A 20,244-nucleotide genomic window follows, 5' to 3' on the forward strand; every position below is an offset into this window, starting at 1 on the left:
AACATATATTTAGGTTTTGTTTTATCAGTGACTCAAAGTCGTGGTTGAAGTTCTAGAGCTCTGCTAGACAAATAACCCAGTCTACTAACAATCTTACTTTGACAGAATAACTGATGTTGATTCTCCTGATTTTAGTGGCCAAAGAAAGCTTGGTCAAGGCCACTTGTCTTCTTGACAATAGTCCCTTCCTTCATGAATTCTCCCACTGAAATCAATGCAAATGGTTTGGCAGGCTTTGAAAGCAGTCTAGCTTAGATAGGGAATCTGAGACTTTCAGCATCCTTAGTTTAAAAATATCCTTCTGAAAGAGCTTGGCTCCAGCCCCTTTTGCTGTCCAAATTATATTTATAGTCACACTTGGCATCTACCTGACACTTCCCAGCCATAGATCTCAAGGCAGTTTTACAAATCACTGCACTCCTCAATCTACATGGAAGGTAAGGAGACTTGAGGACACAGTTGCTCAGGAGCTGTTGTCCAAACTCCTGGTCTGAAGAGTTATGCTCTGAACCACAGTGCCCTCGAGACATTAGAAGCTATATAGTCTGGAACACAACTAAACAAAGCTATCTTGGTTTAATTTGAACACTACTGTGGTAGGTCTAAAGAAAAGAGGTGTAAATATAAATGCAAACTACTGATCTTATGTTAAAATGTCAGTAAGGACAGTTTAAAATTATAGAGAGAGGGAGAGAGTATTAAAGAGATGGGTGTATTTCATCTTCTGTCAATGCATAAAGCTGTCTGAGTGTAATAATAATTCTCGGCTAGGCCTACCTCTGCATAGATTGCTTGCAAATCACTGCAAACCTTTGTACAGAGCAAAGCACGAGGCACAGATAAATAGTAAAAAAAGCATCAGGAATGGTGCAGTCTTAAATAAGGACACTTCTTGTAACCTAAGGCTCTTACACATCTTGCTGTGTAAAGCCAAAATTCACAAGAATGGTGAAGTCCTACTTGGCTCTATAATATTTACTGCATCTGTCAGGTCTGATGAAGCTTCACAAAGTTGATAGTTTCATGATAAGAGTGTTTTCAGAAGACAGAAGATAGATATTCTCTATACTATCTATCTTCTGTCCTCTGAAAACACTCTTATCATGAAAACATAATTCAGTGGTTTTAAACATCATAAAAGAATTCAGATTCTTTGTACTAAGGGATTTCAGTGAAGTGTTCAGAAGTGTGTGTTACTTAATTTTACTGGGTGGGGTAAACTGAGGCTTAGCAGTGCTTATTCTAAGGACTGGAATTTCATTGTGGAATCTTCTTCTAGACTCCTGTAAGTATCATGACTCCAGAGAGAGTCCGAGGAGGCAACATGCTATATTATCTTGTATTTCACTTGAACAAATAACACTGTCCTTTCTTTTTTCTTCCTCCTCTTCTTCTTCTTCTTCTTTTTTTAATTAGCTTTTTCCTTACATTTCACTTAAGGAAGGAGTAGTCTCTTTGGAAACAAAATTAAGGTCACTGTTTTCTCCCTAATCAGCCTCATGGCCTCATTCTTTCTCCAGCAGGATGATGGACTGGCTGTAGCACTGCCAAGGCTCTCATTCCTCAGCCAAATGTGTCACTCTTTTGGAAGCTCCCAGTCCAGTTCTTACATTGCCTCAGGTTTCTCTCTCCATTGCCGTCCCTTGCTCAGGTCCATCCTACTCCAGGCAGTCATTAATCAGAGGGAAAAGTATTTTATTTGTTTTGTCCCCTTTACAAGGGAAGTCAGCATTTACCTTTTTATTTTCTTCACATCTGTTACTTTTCTAGTAAAGAGAGAGTACGATTCTTGGGAAATAGGATGGCAACTATTTCAAATGGTAATTAGAGAGATTTAAATGTTAGAAGCATTTACAGTATCATACCATAACTGCAGGGATATTCATTGTCAGGTGAATGCCTAGAATGGTACATAATCAGGGATATCAGACAAAGAGAAATGCAATTCCAAATGAAGCATCTCTGCTGTGGTCATATGCTCTATCATTTACTTAGCTTCTCTTGCTTCTAAGAAAACCAGAAATACTTCATCCAGAAGGAAGAAAGATCTGTTGCGTCCTACCCACTCAGAAAGCAAAGTCCTTTTAACATGCATCTTAAAACATCATTTTACCTGTATCTTTAATTTTCCTTCTTCTCTTTCTCCTTCTTCCTCTCCTTGTCCTTCTTCTTTTTTTTTTTTTTTTTTGTTGTTGTTGCTGTTTTCTTTCTTTCTCTTTTTTTTTTACTTTTTTTTTTTTATCATATGAATAAAGAACTGCCCTTGGAAGCTGTCATTGATTTAATGCAAAAGCAGAAGGCTAATAGACACTGTAGATTGTCTTCATCTCTATAATGTACTGGCCTCAGTGCAGTTGAACATGGGAGAGGAGGGCAGTTGAACAGGAAGCCCTGAGGAGAAGGATTTGAGGATGTCATTTGATGAAAAATGACTCAACATGAGTCAACGTGCAATCTTGCAGACCAGAAAGCCAAGCATATCCTGGGAGAAGTGTGACCAGCAGGTCGAGGGAAGTGATTCTGCCCCTCTATTCCACTCTTGTGAGACTCCATTAGGAGTACTGCATCCAGGTCTGCGGCCCCCAACACAAGAAGGACATGGAGCTGTTGGAGCACGTCCAGAGGAGGACCACAAAAATGATTAGAGGGCTGGTGCACCTTCCCTATGAAGACAGGCTGAGAGAGCTGGGGCTTTTCAGCCTGAAGAAGAAAAGCTCTGAGGGACCTTATAGCAGCCTTCCACGACCTTAAGGGGGCCTAGAGGAAAGCTGGAGAGGGACTTTTTATAAAGGCATGCAGCAAAACAACAAGGGGAAATGGCTTTAGACTGGTAAAGAGTAGATTTAGACTAGATATTAGGAAGAAATTTTTTACTATGAGGGTGATGAGACACTGGCACAGGTTGCCCAGAGACGTTGTGGATGCCCGCATCCTAGAAGCACTCAAGGCCAGGCTGGATGGGGCTGCAAGCAACCTGGTCTAGAGGGAAGTGTCCCTGCCTATAGGAGAAGGGGTTGGAATTAGATGATCTTAAAAGTCTCATCCAACCCAAACAGCTCTATGATTCCATGATAAATGTTGGCATTATTTTCAAAGGTGAGCAAATAAACCATATTTTCCATTTAACCATTGTATGATGCCTTGAAAGTCAAATGTAATATATTCAATTTGCGGAGACAGTGCTTAGACAGACTTTTTCCATACTTTCTCACTTGCAATTGATTCCTTTTCCATGAAAATTCCTGTCTGTGTAGTAGAGTATCATGAGAAATTCTGCGTTGATGTCTACGAATCATACACTATTGTTTCAAATTCCTTTAGATGCCTTCTTCCACCATTTTAACAAGTTCTATCCTACTAATTCAGCCCACTAGTCTTGGACATAGCCTAGAATCCCTTGGGCTATCCTCAGAGGAATCCACTTTCATGCGTACCTCAGGCTGCCATTTCACTTTTTAACATATGCCTTTCTTGATTCTTCTATCTGGCTAAAGCACACTTTGACTCATATTCAGCTACAACTACATGAGAAAATTTATACAGCATAAAAGGAACAGAGTCAGAGACTGAAGGAGGTTATTCTGAAGATTCAATATTCTCGTTAAAAGTTTCTTGATATCTTGCTTTGAGCCAGCTCTGCTCTAGCCTGAAAGAGTAAATACTCATTAATAGATGGAACATGTTACAGAAATTTCTGAAGCCTATATTCCCCTTCACTTTTATCTGAACAGAATAATCTGAGATGCAAAGCAAATTCCAGCGAGAGGGAACTGTCAGAAGATTTGCTTTGTAATACCCTTCTGACCATAAGTAGAATGTCAAAGCGTGTATATGTGACCATGGGTCACAATTGCATGTGTGTCACCAGGAGTCCACACACTAGATTAAGAATCCCAGGAATCTTGTCTCCTCTTTATTTCCAGATTTATTTATCATCTTTGTTAACAGAAAGCTTTGTCCTTCCTATTTGCAGCGAGCATCTCCAGTAGTTTAGATGAGTGTCATAATTCAATTTGTCAGGCAATTGCCACCCATCTCCCCTTAAAATAAATAAGTAAATAAACACTGGAATGCGATGGAATCTCTTCATGTTTCTTCATTCTCCTTTCTTTTTTTTTTTTTTTTTTAATACAAAAGGGACATTTGCTGATGTTTTAGTAAGGCCAACCCCTAGATCAAGCAGTAGCTCAGGCTGCCCAGCTCTGACCTGGCCTTGAGCACCTCTAGGAATGGGGCACCCATAGCTTCTCTGATACAAATAATAATAAATGTCGTGCTTACTTATTGAGCTGTGTATCTTGTTATGAAACATGCATGTGCCTTCCTACACTGACTCTCTTGCTCATAAAGAAATCTATAATCTTTAGTTTATTGATGGTAAAATGCTACCAGATTACAATTTCTCTTAAAGAAACATCCATGAGATGGTGATAGCAAAGGATGCTATCAGAAAAAAAACACAGCAGAGTGCCAGAAGGCCACCATTCGAAGGCTTCTGGCCAGCCCTGGGTCACCAGGACTTCCCTCCATCTGTATTCTTAATGCCTCTAGAAGCCAGAGGGCTTGCAAAAGCAGTGGACATGATTGTATCTCATCCCACAAGGCAAATGGAACAAATTATGAGTATTTATCAAAGGAGAAATATAATACATTAAATACTGGGGAATGTTCTGCATACCTGAGATTAAAAAAAAAAAAAAAATCAATTTCTATCTGAACTATACCTTCCTACATCGTATAGCTGTCCTCTGTTATAACACTGATGTTTACAGTCTGTAAGAAAGAGATTAGATGGGGAAAGCTATCAATTATGCAGCTCCACAGGTGGCATTTTAAAGCTGTAAGATGATGCAGGAGAGGACTAAGGAAGATGATTTGTAGTCAGATTCTTCTTCTCTCCACCCATTTATTGCACCCTGCACATCTCCCTGACCTGTGATCCTGCCCAGAACAATCCTGGTCTGCGCAAGGATGTATGAACAACAGCACATTAAAAAAAAAAAAAAAAAAAAAAAAAACACCAAGGCACTCTCTGACTGGTTTTAAAGTCATTTTTGATGGCTTGGGGTATTCCTGTGGCTGTGGAAATCTGTGAGCAATCAGATGGTTCACTCTACTTTTAAGAAGTGTTATATGCCTAGGCTGTGGTATTCTGTCTCCTTTCAAAACGTGTCAGCTTAAACAATTTCTGCAGCATATATTTCTGCTTTCAGGGCTGCTGTGTTTCATCCCACAATCAGCACTGAGATTTTTATATAAATGAGAGACACTGAAATGATTTGAGGCTGCTTCATTATCGATGCTGAGATGGATCATGGGGACTGGAACACTTTTGGCATCAATAGAAATATTCCTAGATGGAGGCAGGTAACAGTCTGGGCTGCCTCCAGCAGAGGGAAGTGGTACACACACACTTACCAGCATGTTCTGTCAAGCAGGAAAGAGCATCAGGTCTGTATTTACAGAGCTGAAATATCCACCGCCAACACAAATGCCTGATTTAAGCCACTTTGGTGACTTGGTCTCATCCTCCACATCCCCAGGACCAATAAAAGAGTGTCTCTACGTATACCTCCTGCAGTAAAACTGATGTAGATGCGGGACTCAGAGTAAATGAAGTGAAAAAACAAGTGTACTCAGGGCTTAGTTTTAAGTGTAATGTCTTAATATCATATCCAGAGGTTACTTTAAGCTTGAGTGCTTTTTCTCTGCAACTCATGGGTAGGGGATTACAGAGGGAGACCACCAAGCCCATCAAGAGGGAATGGCTTTAAACTAAAAGAGGGGAAATTAATGTTGGATGTTAGGAGAAAATTCTTCACTCAGAGGGTGCTAAGGCCCTGGAACTGCTGCCCTGAGAGCTACTCTCTGGAGGTGACCAAGGCCAGGGAGCATGGGGCCCTGGGCAGCCTGAGCTGGTGGAGGTAACCAGCCTATGGCAGGGGGTTGGAGCACAGTGAATGTTGAGGGTCCTTTTCAATCAAAGCCATTCTATGATTCTAAGATAAGTCTTGGGGCTCATGCAGGTGGTCCACAGGGATGCACCCAAGAGACAACATATGCAGATTGCACACTCATAGCCCTGCATACCAATGCACAACAGAAGGTTGCCCAGGTATTTTAGTGTGGTTTTTTTTTTGACTTCTTTTTCCAGTCAGTCTTGCCTCTTTCTGTTACAGGGTCCATTTTGTGTATGCACAGACATACATGCACCCCCCTCCTACACAAAACAAACAGAAATTCACTCACATCTCACATGGAAGAAATCCTTTGAGCACTTCTCCTTGACATCTCTACACTTTTCAAATACATTTGACTCTTCCCTTTGCTCCTCTGCCTTTAGAAAGAGTAGAAGCCTGCTGGAGATTACTTTATGGGGAAGATAATGTCCTTAACCCAGACTTCCTTGAACTGCCTTAATGCTGTTTGCAAAGCAAGTGGGTAACTTTGTCTCTCCCTCACCCCATCTCGAGCTGCAGGGAGGCAAGTTTTGCCTCAAGCTTTCAACCTTTTCATGCATGGATTTTCCACTCTGAGCTACAGTAGGTGGGTAACAAGAAGATCCTATTAAAGCAAAATCAAGTAGCAAAAGGATTGTCTGCTCAGCAAATCAGAAACATACAGTACCTCTCTTTACTGCGTTCCTTTCAGTTCACTATGAGTCAGAAAGAAGGGAAATAAAAGGTGTGGAAAGGGGGGAAAAGAGCAGCAAGGAACAATGCCAGCGCTGGTGACGCCTTGGTTTCACAAGTAGGAAATTAATCCTTGCTGCTAAAGACGCAGCCTCTTTTAATGAAGAGGCTGCTGCAATAGCATCGCAACAACGAGCAACCCACATGTTCTATTACAACAGGTTGAGCCACTGCACCCTCCCCTGTGCCACGGTGAGAAAAAAATAAATCAAATGTCTATACCTCATGCTCCTTCATTTCCGACATGGAGATCTGCTTTAATGCAGGCTTTTCACGGTGCCTTTCTTTCCGAAGAACGAGCTGGTGATGGCTTATTTACCTACTTACCTGTCCTTGAGCTATGTGGCTTTTATTTGAATAAATTAAACTGCCTGTTTCAAGTGATGCTTTCAGCCTCTCGAGTCTGGATCTAATTCTCCAAAGAATTCTGCTTAAAACCTGTTTTTTAAGTTTCTGAGCAAGTATCAACAGTCTGCAGGATGCAATTTTCTGAAAGGACCTTGGTGCCTATGGGTAAGAAATATCCTATCGGGCTACTTCCCTGAGTTTTTAGTTTTCTTACATATCTCTGATAGACCAAATGAGGGCATGCTTAAACAGGGAACTTCTCTTGTTTTATTAAGTTGCTCTGCTTGTTTTCTGTGTGTGTCCATGGGATCAGATTTCCAGCTGCTGTGAGACGCTTTAAAACCACTGCTATCATCAGAGGTGTCTATTTTTAATGTAGTTATAGTAGTTTCAGTATAGCTCAGTGGATGCACACTTTTCCTTTGCTTTCTGGGACTGATGGGGGGGGGGAAGTGGGGAGGGGAATGCTTGGCTGTGTGAGTTGACCTATCTCCAAGGCAAGGAAATCCATGGTTCCTTGGGAAAGCTGACTGTTGTTGTAGATGTGGGGTGATTTTCTTTTCCCCTTGGGTGCCGGGAGAAGAAATAAAAAAAGCAGTGTGAAATAAAAAAAATATTCCCCAAGAATATGCATAAGAAGATGCCTTCTCTTTTTATACACTGTAGAAAGTTTTAATGATGCTGACCCAGGCCACGTTACAATATAACATGTATTATATCAGGCATGCTGTTGAAGCAAACTGTTTTTTCTCTGTAGTTTAGCACTATTTGTTTATTTGCTTTCCTCCGTGCTCTACTTTATCACTGGATTCAAACATATTGTGTTTTCACTTATGCACATGCATTTCTAGCAGGAGAAAGGAAAGCATAAGGTTCATAGATAGCAAAAATAACAGAGGTCTTTTCATTGCTGGAGTTGTGACACAGACATCAGAATGACAGCACAATAAAAGCCATCGGAGCTCTCAGCAAGCACAGACCATGCTTTGCAAATGATACCCCATCCCCAGAGATGCTCATGGACAGGTTGGATGGGCCCTGGGCAGCGTGATCTGATAGGGGGCAACCAGCCCATGGCAGGGAGTTGGAACTGGATGGGCTTTGAGGTCCCTTCCAACCTAAGCCATTCTGTGAGTCTGTGATTCCATTTACTATGGAGTAGACAGAGCTCATCGCACAGCATGCTGCGCTCTTCAGCAAGGACAAAGTGCCTCACGAGCTACGTGCTCCAGCTCGAAAAAAAAAATTAGGATAACATCTTCCACAGGCAAGAGGCTGATTCTAGATCTAGTCTGCTGCACCTCAAAACAGACTTTGGACTGAAATGGGTAGTTATTATTAATATTATCATCGCTGCTGTTATCTCTATGCAAACAAAATACCACAGACCATGACAAAACTGCTGCTTTTATCTCTCTATGTAATGCCCCAAATCCTGTAATCTAATTGTTACACATCCTTGCTCAAAAGAAAGGCTCAAATATTAGCTTAAGGTTGTAATAGCAATTAGCACTGCAGAAGCTTAAGCTATCTGCATTGATCACAGGGTTTGCTTACCACATATTTTATCGCTAGGTTGACTTGGGCACCTTATCTTTTGAAATCCTGAACTCAGCTGAGTTTTTGGGTCAGTCTTGTTCTTCATGTTTTGTGCCACAAAAGTGTATTAAACACTGAAGGGAATGTCAGGTGTAAGAAAAGTGTTCTGGGAGCAGAGATGGTACTAGATAATGCTAAAATGTCTTCGAAAGATGAACGGAGGTGAGATCTGCTTAACTGATGGTGGGACCAAGCCAGAAGTAGATTTTCACTCTCTATGGTTGGACCACAGGCAGTAATATACTGCTGAGTATAGTGCCTGAGCACAGAGGTGAGCAGAGCAGCTCTGCTTGCACCACTTTACCACCACACATGAAAATGTCATCACCACGTGTTTCTCAGGGCAATGGAGATCACAGAATCATAGAATGGCCCGGGTTGAAAAGAACCTCAAGGATCATCTAGCTTCAACCTCCCTGCTGTGGGAAGGGTTACCAACATGGATGTTGGATGCTCTGACTGGGACACTGTACCAAATTTACTTTGCATGCCCAAACAAATATTCCAAATGTCCTTTGGTCCTTCTCTTCATTGGTTGTGGAAAGGGGATAATAATGTTCCTCTTGCAGTCTGTTCTCTGGTCGTGCCCTATCTTCATGCTCTTCCCTTAACTATTCTCTTCTGGTAATCATCAGCATGGTTAGATGATTATGGGGAAAAGAGTAATTGTTTGGGGGCTCTAAAGATAAAATCATAGAATTACAGAATCATAGAATGGCTTGAGTTGGAAGGGACATTGAAGATATCTTATTTCAGCCCCCGCTGTGGGCTGAGTTGCCAGCCATTAGATGAGGCTGCCCAAGGCTCTAGATTTTCACAGGAGAAGCAAAGTCCACTCTTATCCCCGAGCAGAAAGAAACAAACAGATCTCTCTGACATCAATTTAAACCAGAAATGATGTTTCTCACAAAAAAAGACTGTACCCATCATCCTTTCTTTTGCTCCATCTTCATCAAAAACATCACCTGCTCTTCAACAAGTTTGTGGATGCCCCATCCCTGGAGATGTTCAAAGCCAGGTTGAATGGGGCTCTGGGCAGCCTGGTCTAGTGTTAAGTGTGGAGGTTGGTGGCCCTGCCTGTGGCGGGGGGTTGGAGATTCATGATCCTTGAGGTCCCTTCCAACTCGGGCCATTCAGTGATTCTGTGATTCTGTGACCTCAGCCCTCAGCATGTCTCCATGGCTTTTTTTTTCGCCTAACTTAGTATATACACCTTCCCTCCCCAAGTCTCCTCTCCTGCTATGCTGGCTGGCTGGATGCACTGTGCAGAGGTCCAAGAAGCTGTTAGCAGGTAACTGAACTGGCCAGTTTGCTCACGTTGACTGGCCAGCTGGCAACCCAAGCTGAGCAATTAGCTAACGAGCTTATACTACTGCCTTTCACTCAAGTGAGCTGTGCTTTGTCAGTTCTCTTCTCCCACACCAATGATTTTCATAAAATGTGAGATATTTTTATCTTTTAAGCTTTCACCCCTCTAGAGAATGAGGTGAAATTAGCCACCAGGTTCAGAATATACTGCTGGGTGCAGGATTGACAGATGGGAAGCCAGATGGACAGACAGCACTCCTGTAAAAGCTTTATTTTCTTAGGAAAAGAGGCCATTGGGTCTAAGTGCTAATAGTATAGGGTTATAGGATAGGGGGATTATGCCCTTAAAAACTGATGTTGTGCATCAGACACTTATGCAGAGCGATACAGTGTTAGAGTAAATGCCTCACTTTGTTCTGAAGGTGTGAGATTGTCTTGCTCTGCCTTTGGTATATCGAGTGCAGACTGGGGTAGGTTCTCATTTGAAAGGGAAAGGAAAAGGAAGGCAAATTTCTCATTAGCTCCATTACTCCTTTGTGCACTACCATTTAAAGGCATTAATATGACTTTCCTTAATCTGACACAATAGACTCAGGAAACCTTTTTTTGATGGTTTTCTCTACCCAACCCAATAGGATAAATTAAATAGCATATTAAAGCTGTAGCATCTGATCCTGAAAATGACTGAGCCCACCCTCTGACCCACTTGCACACTGGAAATTACTGGATCAGGCATGATCAAGTCTAACTGGCAACACAGCCTACATCTGGGGATTTCAGACAAGGATAAAAGATCATTTTAAAATCTGCTATCTAGCAAATCCTTAACTCAATGCCTAAACACCAGTTTCTAATGCTATACTTACTACATACGATAGTGCTACAGTAAAACTTCAACTTCTGCAACCCCTTTTCAGGACTTAGGAGTGGTGTACAAAAGAGGTTCAATTTTTTAGCTGTTAGGTCCCTGCTACACTCATAATTGCCTAACAGTCTAAAGGATCAACCACTCACTTTATTTACCACCTTGCATGTAGGTGGTAATTTTTGTAGCATCTCACCTTTGTCATATCCTTTATCTCCTTTCAGTTACCCCCTGGAATGAGAGGTGGGAAATGCAAAGGAAGAGAAAGATGAAATCATGGAATCATAGAATCATAGAATTGCACAGGTTGGAAAAGACCTTAAAGATCATCAAGTCCAACCATAACCTAACATACTACCCTAACTCTTAACAATCCACTGCTAAATCATGTCCTTTTGGAGGGTTATCACATGTAGAATTGACAGGAGAGCAAAATTTGCTGTAGTGGTTACCAGATTTCTCCCAGGAAAGAGGGGAGAATCCTTGTTTGAACCCAAAATCCTGACTGAAGAGTTGTTGATAAGCATGGGTGCTTTGAGTCCTCTTCAGTGCTGGGTTTATCGGATGCCCGATTCATTTTTTTTGTGGGCACTTGCTGCAGGGTGAAGCAGTCTTGAGATAGGGAGAATAAAATGTTCCTGAAACAAGATCACTCGCAGTGTTTTTGAAGTAAATAGTGTTACTTAAAATTTTATTTAAATTTGTACAAAAATTTACTGTGCTCTTGATACTGTGTGTAGCTCTCACAGCTGAGAGAATCCTGTACAGTAAAGCAGGCAAAGAAGCTGCCAGAGAATTTCAGAACAACTTGTATTCTACATTTTCCAGTAATCTGATGTGCCTTCAATATTGAAAGATCTGTAATCAGTCTTCTTTCTTCCTTTTTTCCTCTGTAACAGTTGCTTTTTTAAAAAAATCAGTCCAATTTTCAGAAATTTCACCCACTTCAGAGAGGTATTTTTATGTCTCACCATTTGAAGTTCTTGCAGAAAATTTCCTTACGTAGCATAGCAATTGAAATAATCTTATTTTATCTGAAAATATATAGAGATCGTATAAAAATTTCATTGGAGCTTCATCCCAGGTAAAATAAGTTGTTTGCTTATGAGATTCCATTGCGAAAGAATTTAGCATCTGGTCCTACAAATGTACATGATTGTTTCTTTGTGACCTCTTGCAATGAAGAGAAGAAAAATGAGGAGGGATGTGCAGTACTAGATCCCTTGCTTTTTACATATATATATTCTCCCCTATGGGATTTGAATGATAAAAGACCAATTTCTGCCCTTGCTTAACCTCCAGCAGCCCCACCGATTTCCAAATTGTAATGAATGACTTTACAGACTGGGCCCTTTCATTCTTTCTCTTGCAGATTGAGTGGCTCAACTCGGACAATGGGCTCCTGCCTACATAAGTGCATAGCTGGGATAAAACCACTGATTTTGGGAGACGTGCTCCATCGTGAGTGAGAAAAGTGAGAAACGAATCTGGTGTGTGATATACAAATGTTAATGGAGCATAAACGGTGGAAGAGCATGCAAGTAAGCACCATTTTTAATTCCTTAGCATAGCTTGTGTTTGTATCAGCCCTGACTCATGGTTTATACACATAGGATATGTATTAAATATCGCCGTACTTGCACTGCATGTATCTATTCAAGATAATTATGGCTATTGTAGTACTGGTGGGACTTACAGACTTTAATGCATTTATCCTCACAGCATCTGACAAAGTAAGGAAGTATTTTTATCTGTGTATTATATACAGGATACTGAAGCCTAGATCATTTTTTGCTACACCAGGGAATTGAAACTGGATTTTCCAGGTTGAAACATTGCACTCAGATTGTTGATCTGTCCCGGTGTAAGCAGTACAAATAGGTGCGGAGCATAGCACCTCTTGTAAATTGGGGATACTGAACCACCTGGTTGTGATACAGCAGACATGATAAATTGCTTACTATTAAACAAAATGTTTGGGAATTGTATTGTAGCTACGGAGAAGCTGCACTATTATTAATGATGCACAAGGTATATATCTCAGCTTATTCTTCCATACCCGTATTGACTCTGAAGTGCAAACAATAATACAAACTAGATTTTTGCCTGTAAAACTAACACAATTTGTCTGGAGGTAACAGCAGAAAATGGGAGCAGAGCCTGATCGCTCCCTGCTCATGCACAGTGGCATGTTTTCTGATGGAGGTGGTCTGAGCATGGGATAGAGGAAATTCTGATGTTCTTTACCTGCATGCTGAGGATTCATTGGGATGGTTTGAGCCCTACAAGATTAATAAATGATGAATATGTGCGTAAGAAATGGTAGTTGCCCTCAGACCTGCTGCGCCATGGCCACAAGCTCATCTTTTTGTTCTGTAAATTCACTTTGCCACCTCAGAGGTCAACGATTGGTTCAATACATGGAAAGAAGATACCTGAATGGAAGGTATTGGGGAAGTGGAGGGTTTTATTTTGCTGTCTCAGAGATTATTCTTAAAGGGGAGAGAAGGTGTCTCCAGTTCAGACCTGTTCTTTTAATAAGACCACAGCTGTCTAAGAGTGAATTAACTGACTTTTCATTTCCCAAGACAACTAGCACATGAATGCATCTATTCATACAAATTTTGCAATTGCACAAACATAAATCTAGAGTGAGTCATTCAAAGTTAGTCAAGATATGCAGCCTTACTGGAGAATAAAGATATATTACAAAGTTGTCTAAAACAGCAGATTTCGTCAGAAAAAGTCTCCTTCACAATGAGATAATGCCTTGACTATAACTGTGTATCAGCCTTCCAAGTTTTATTTGATCTCAAATATTATTTGATATGATAAAGTATTTCATAGGAATTTAATAGCTTTTCCCATTCACACAGCTATTCTAAATAGGGTCTTATTTGTATCTATCACCTTGGTAGCTAAGTTTCTATATAAAATCCTGAACATTTCATTATTATTAAAAATATAAAAGTCATCTACTTCATCCATTCTGTACGGTGTGGTGAGCAAAATTGGATGTGAAGTCACAGTGCAGTAATAGAGTAATTATTGTCTGGAGTTTCTTGTAATATACTTACAGCCTGTTGTACAGAAGATGTATTGTATTACAGTTGTTTGTGGCCATTCTGTTATATACAGTGGATCAAGAAGTATTCTATCCCGTGGATTAAAATAAAAGCATGCTTTAGATATTTTGAGAGGAAAATATGTCTATGGAAAAGAGTAATTTGATCCTCTGGGCAATTTATACTCTTCTTGACATGATATGCACCTTCCTAATGCAAATCGTCCTCCTTCATAAGATATCTTTGTAATTTCTGGAGGCAAAGGGATCCTCGTTCTACTTCATTAAAATGAATCTCACTTGGAGATGACTGCTTATGGTGTATGCAACATGTTTATACGATACCAGAGCACGCACTTGAAGAACAGGGGTCCCCCATGAAAGATGTCTCCTGAAATGCTTTCCATGTTTTTCTTTCTTTTTCTCTTTTTTTTTTCTTTCATCCTTTCTTTCTTTCATTTTTCCTTCCTTCCTTCCTTCCTTCCTTCCTTCCTTCTTTCCTTCCTTCCTTCCTTTCTTCCTTCCTTCCTTCCTTCCTTCCTTCCTTCCTTCCTTCCTTCTTTCTTTCTCTCTCTCTCTCTCTCTCTCTCTCTCTCTTTCTGAAGACACATTTACAGAGTTAAAATATAAATAATACAGAGAGAAAGAAAATAATAAGGTTAAGGAAGACAGAACAGAGAATACACTTACAGGACCTCCCATCTAACTGCCTATAAATAATTGCCTTGTACATATTACCCATAACAAAGCATGGTCTCTGGCAGCGTTATAAACCTGGATGTCAGCTGCAGAGCTCAGCTGCTGTTTGTAAATGGTCTTAACTGTGCTCTTGATTTTTCTGTGCTGACTGTATATAGTTTTGTTTTATTGGCACTGTACTGTAAGCATATTCTTCACTATGCAAATATAAGAGCTGAGAAGCATATGGACCGAATCCTGCAACACTCACTCAGGCAAATGTCCAATTCACTTGATGGGAACTTTTCCTGAGTAAGCAGTAGTAGCAGACTCTCATCTCCATCTTATGCCTTTGCTGATTTCTCAGGTATGATAACAGGCAGTGATACTTTGCAAACAAGGAAAGGATAAGACCTAGGACTGTAGGTAGGTGCTCAGTTCTGTCCTCCCTAAGCCCTGAGATCCAGTGGGATGCTACAAAAGACACAGACAAGATAGGAGGAGCTCCTCCAATCTTTAGCGTCCTGCTAGACATCAGCCAATAAAATGAAAGAATAATTAAATTTTAACATTGTTCCTACCCTGGCAACCAGCTCATGGTGCTGGTGGTGGAGAGTAGTCAACACAGGCTGACTTCAGCTGAAGACATCCTGTGGAGAGAGGAGAAAGAGAAGGGAAATTTGCCCAAAGTATTTGTTAAGAGTCCTGTGTGATTTCTGCCCCCACTCCACTCAAAGACTTTTGGCAAACCTCACATCCTGAAGTGAGAACTTCAGGATTCAGCATCTAGCTTTGGTTCAGCCCTGACATCCATCACATAGCAGTGAGCTCTACACCTTCAGCTGTGCCAAGAGATTGGCCCCATATCCTGGTCTCTGTGTGGAACCACTCTATGGTGACAAGAAGCATGACATGTACTTCATTTCTGAGTCATACATATAGAACACACACATAGGCTCTATTCCTTAATTAACTCCAGTTTTGTCTACGCTGCCCATAATAGCCAGATATCATAGAATCTTTAAAGTGGGAAAAGACCTCTAAGATCATCTAGTCCAACCACCATTGCATACCCACCATGCCCAATGACCGTGTCCCTCAGTGCCACATCTACCCTTTTCTTGAAAACCTGCAGGGTTGGTGCACCACTTTCCTGGGCAGCCTGTCAATGCCACAACCCCTCTTTCTGAGATTTTTTTTTTTTTTTTTGTCCCTAAAATACATATTCCTATATATTGGAGAAGCTGGATCTCTTTAATCTAGCTACCACAGGTACCAGAGCACTATGATGCCATAGCACAGACCACAGCTCAAGCCCAACGAGGATCCAAGTTCCACACTGGGGCTGATAAAGCTTGCTAAAGATTGGGCTGTGTCTTTTCAGGGCTAATGCTATTCGTAATAGCCAGACTAATGTTAACAGAGGTCCCCACACCTTCCTTTGTCCTGCAGCCATGTCCTTTCAGCAGTGCCTGATTGGAAACTTAAGCTGTAGCTTTTACTTGCCTCATCCTCATGCACCTTTCAAACAAAATGACTAATTCAAAGAGAGGCTTAAAGGTCAAACCCTCCAGACCTGGTTTTGCAAATCCTTTTGTACATGGCTTTTTCCTCTGTCTAAAAAAAGCCTATTCTCATCAGGAAATGTTGGTAAAAAGGGTTTAATTACAGAAATCATTTTGCTCCCTATGGAGAAAGCATGAAGAATGGCATATTTCCACATTTGAATTGCACTTTCATCAAGAAAAGAGTGATTTCCCCTTAAGAATGTTCTGGAGGAGTAGAAAAGAGCATTGAACCCTAGGGTGTGTATTATTTTATAGTCTCTGAAAGGCAAATGGTTTCACTTCCATTGATTAAAACATGTGAGTTCTCCTGTCTGCATTACTTTCTTGGAAATAAAAAAAAAAAAATTAAATAAATCTCTAGCAGAGGTTGCAATCTGGTGCAGCACCTCTTTGCAAAGTGCTTATCCAACCAACCAAAGAAAAGACACTTCTGCTGAGCTTCTTCAGCAAGAAACCTTTGACCAGAGCAGATGTTGCTACTTTTTACTTGATTAATGGGGAATTTATGACAGGTGTTTTCATAGGTTTGTGGGAGTAAATGGAATCACAACCCAACATCAGGACTATTAAATACTAATCTGAATGACAGCTCCAGGACTTGTTCTCCTTGTCTCCTCAAGCACAAGGTCTAACAGGCTTTTCAATCACCTTCTCGTTCCACAGATGTACCTTCTTTATAAACACTGCATAAGCACTATCTGGAAGAGAATTTGACTTAATAGTTTCTGTTCACAAAGACTATTTCAACTGTGACAATCTACCATAGCGCAGGATGCAGGCACAATATGGCAGGCTGGTGAACACTGACATTTCAAAATTAACATCTTCATGAAATATGCCACAAATTGGTATGCAGCACACTTCTGCAACCACGGTAATTTGCTATGTATTGAAGCAGGGGATTTTCCTAAGCAAAGTCATTTTTTTTTTCCATTAAATTACTACTGCTTTATTTTATGTTATTATTCCAAGAGCATTATTGTCTAATTCAGTTAACAGAGAAAGACCAATTACACAAACAGTGCTGATGCTGATCTGTTAACCAGGATGCAAACAATATGCTACTGCACTCTTGGGTTTACTAGTTTCTTTTAATAACGTTGGAGTGAACAGGCAGATCAAATGGAAGAATTTCAAAACTGCAGGAAAGTACTGCAAACAAGGCAGAGCACTAAGAACAAGAGAAAGCAAAAGTTATATGCAATTGGAAGTGAAGATGTTCCATTTCCTTTCTAAAATCAAATGAAAACTGCTCATGTGACTGATTTAGTATTGAACAAGAGAGGGAAAATTGCCTCTTGGCATTTAAATTGAAATGTTTCTTGTTCAGAAATTTTGGAAGCTTGCATACTGTATGATTTTTGAAAGGCTTATACAATTACCATTGAATTTGTATGCAGTCTATTCCTAACAATATATATATTTTTCAATTAAACTTTGCCCTTCCAGGCACCTAAATTACCTTTTTCTAGAGTCTAAATTCCTGATGTGGAATACATTCCACAGGCATTAAGAGCAATGTAGACGTATTTCTTTTTTAATGTGCATGGCTGAAAAGACAGTGAACAGCAGCAGCTATTTTGCAAAGCAGACCTTTAGATCGAGAACTCCACTGTTTAAGTTAATGTTCTGATTTCCCTCTACCCTGATTTCTGAGATTGGACTAAAATACCATCTCCCCTTCATGCCTTCCTCAAAGGCTGGATATTTTAGGACGAGAAATAAAACCAGAACAGAGCTAACTTGCACCTGGCTGATTTAAAGATATGACACGAAGAGGATAGTCCCCACGTACCTAAAAGCACTGCATAAAATACTGCAATCCATTATGTTCTACTCTCTTCTTACCATGCGGCTTTAGGGTTTAATCTAGTATCACTCCAATTTAAGCCATGTAGAGATTGGTGCTGCAAAGTTTTGCAGGAGTAAATTTTGAGGAGGGACTTGAAACTGAAATGTGTGATTTTTAGGTGAATGATAAAATAATGGACTGAGTGTAAAAAGCAACAGATGAATCCGGATAAGGGTAAGTTATGAAGGACTTGCCCAAGGTCAGGAAATGAAACAATAGCAGGGCCTAACATTTAAAAATAACACCCACCTTTCTCCTTTCGAACCACACTGAATAAGAGCATTAAAAGGATGTAATACCCCATCATTACAGTTTAAATTAAAAAACAAACAAACAACAACAACAACAAAAAAAAACCAGCACAAATATTTAAAAGGTAGAAACTGGCAGCATTGATCTTCCTCTCAATGAGGACATAACTTTAAATTATGCAATTGAAATCTTGCAGTCCTTCTTCCTGAGAATTTGGCTTAAATTATTAAACAAAACAATTATGCATTATTATTAATAAGAATAACAATAATCTACTGACACCGCTGTGGATGACGTTTCCTGACCCCAAAAGCAAGGCACTGTATAATTTGTCTAACTAGGAATAGGAAGGAACAGACGTTTTTTCCTCCTTATTACAAGTGCTGAAGCTAGAACCCACCTGACCCTGGAAAGATAGAGGGAGGGTCACCAGAATCAGGGCACAGCAGCACTGCTTCAAGTGGATCTGCATCCCACCCCTGTCCTTAACCTCACCTCTATCCCACTCCCATGCTGAGGCCTATCACATCCCCATCCCTACCCCATGCATACACTCAACGTATTCACAAGCCCAACTGAGACCCATCCCATGCCCAAGTGCATTCCCATCCTCTATTCTCCCTGTTGCCTTCAAATGCCCATGTTCACACTCACGTCCACACCCATCTCATCTCACCACTATGTCCATACCCATGTCCATTCTTATGCCCACGTCTATACCCTTCCTGTGTCTTTGTCCATTCTTTTGCCATGCCATTCCCATCTCACACTCCTGTTCATGCTCATTCCCTCCATATACTGTGCCTATCATCATCTCATTCCTTTGCCAATTCCATGTCCAGCTGTGTCCAATGACATCCTCCCGCCATGCTCATGACATGTATCCTGCACCTTAGGCCAATGCTATGCCTATGCCATATCCATTCTTTTCCTATTCCCATATAATCTCCCTACTCATTCCCACATGTGTTCCCATCTCATGCTCATGCCCAGGTCTATGCATCCCTATCACATGGTCTGCCCACATTTGCAACCTTCCCATACTCATATTTATAACCGTGTTCATATCTATCTCATGCTCATCCCCTCCCTATGCCCATGTTACACTCATGCCTGTCTCTGCCATGACCATTCCTTTCTTATGTCCATGTCCACACCAATGTCTATTTCCTCCCATTGTCCATGCCATATTCACGTGGGCCCATTTTCATTCCCACAGCATGCCTGTGCCTATGCCCATATCTGTCTCCTCCCCATCCCCATGCTCATTCCAACATCCATCTACTACCTATGCCCATTTCCTCTATGACCATTTCCATTTCATTCCATTCCAACTTCCATTTCCATCACCTCTCCATGCCCATCAATGCCGCACCCATTTGCATTTCCCATTCATGTTTATTCCCATACTGATCACCTCCCTATTCCCATCCTACATCCACTCCTTTCTACGTCCATGTCCATCTTCTCCTCGAGCCCATACCCATTATCTCCCCATGCCCATGCCTATGTCCATGCCAATTTCCATTTCATACTCATGTCAGTGTTTATCACCTTCTCATGCCCACATCTATGCTCATGCCCATTTCATGTTCATGGTTAATTCCATGACTATCACCTCCCGATGCCCACATCCAACTCCTTCCCATGCCCACATCCAACTCTCCTGCATGCCCATGCCTATGCCCATGCCAATTCCCCTTTTATATTCATACCCGTGTCCACCACCTCCCCACACCCATACCTATATCCATCTCTTCCCCATGCCCACATCACAACCCCTTCCCACCTCACACCATCCCCACCCCATAGCCATGCTCAATCCACCCCAATGCCATGCCCATGCCCAATCCACCCCAACACCATTCCCATGCCCAAGCTATCCCCACCCCATAGCCATACCCAATCCATCCCCATCCCATGCCCATGCCCAAACCATCCCCATGCCCATGCCCAATCCATCCTCACCCCATACCCATGCCCAAGCCATCCCCACACCATAGCCATGCCCAAGCCAT

The sequence above is a fragment of the Meleagris gallopavo genome, chromosome 1 (assembly GCF_905368555.1).
Source record: "Meleagris gallopavo chromosome 1, MGAL_WU_HG_1.1, whole genome shotgun sequence".
In the NCBI taxonomy this organism is placed as follows: domain Eukaryota; kingdom Metazoa; phylum Chordata; class Aves; order Galliformes; family Phasianidae; genus Meleagris; species Meleagris gallopavo.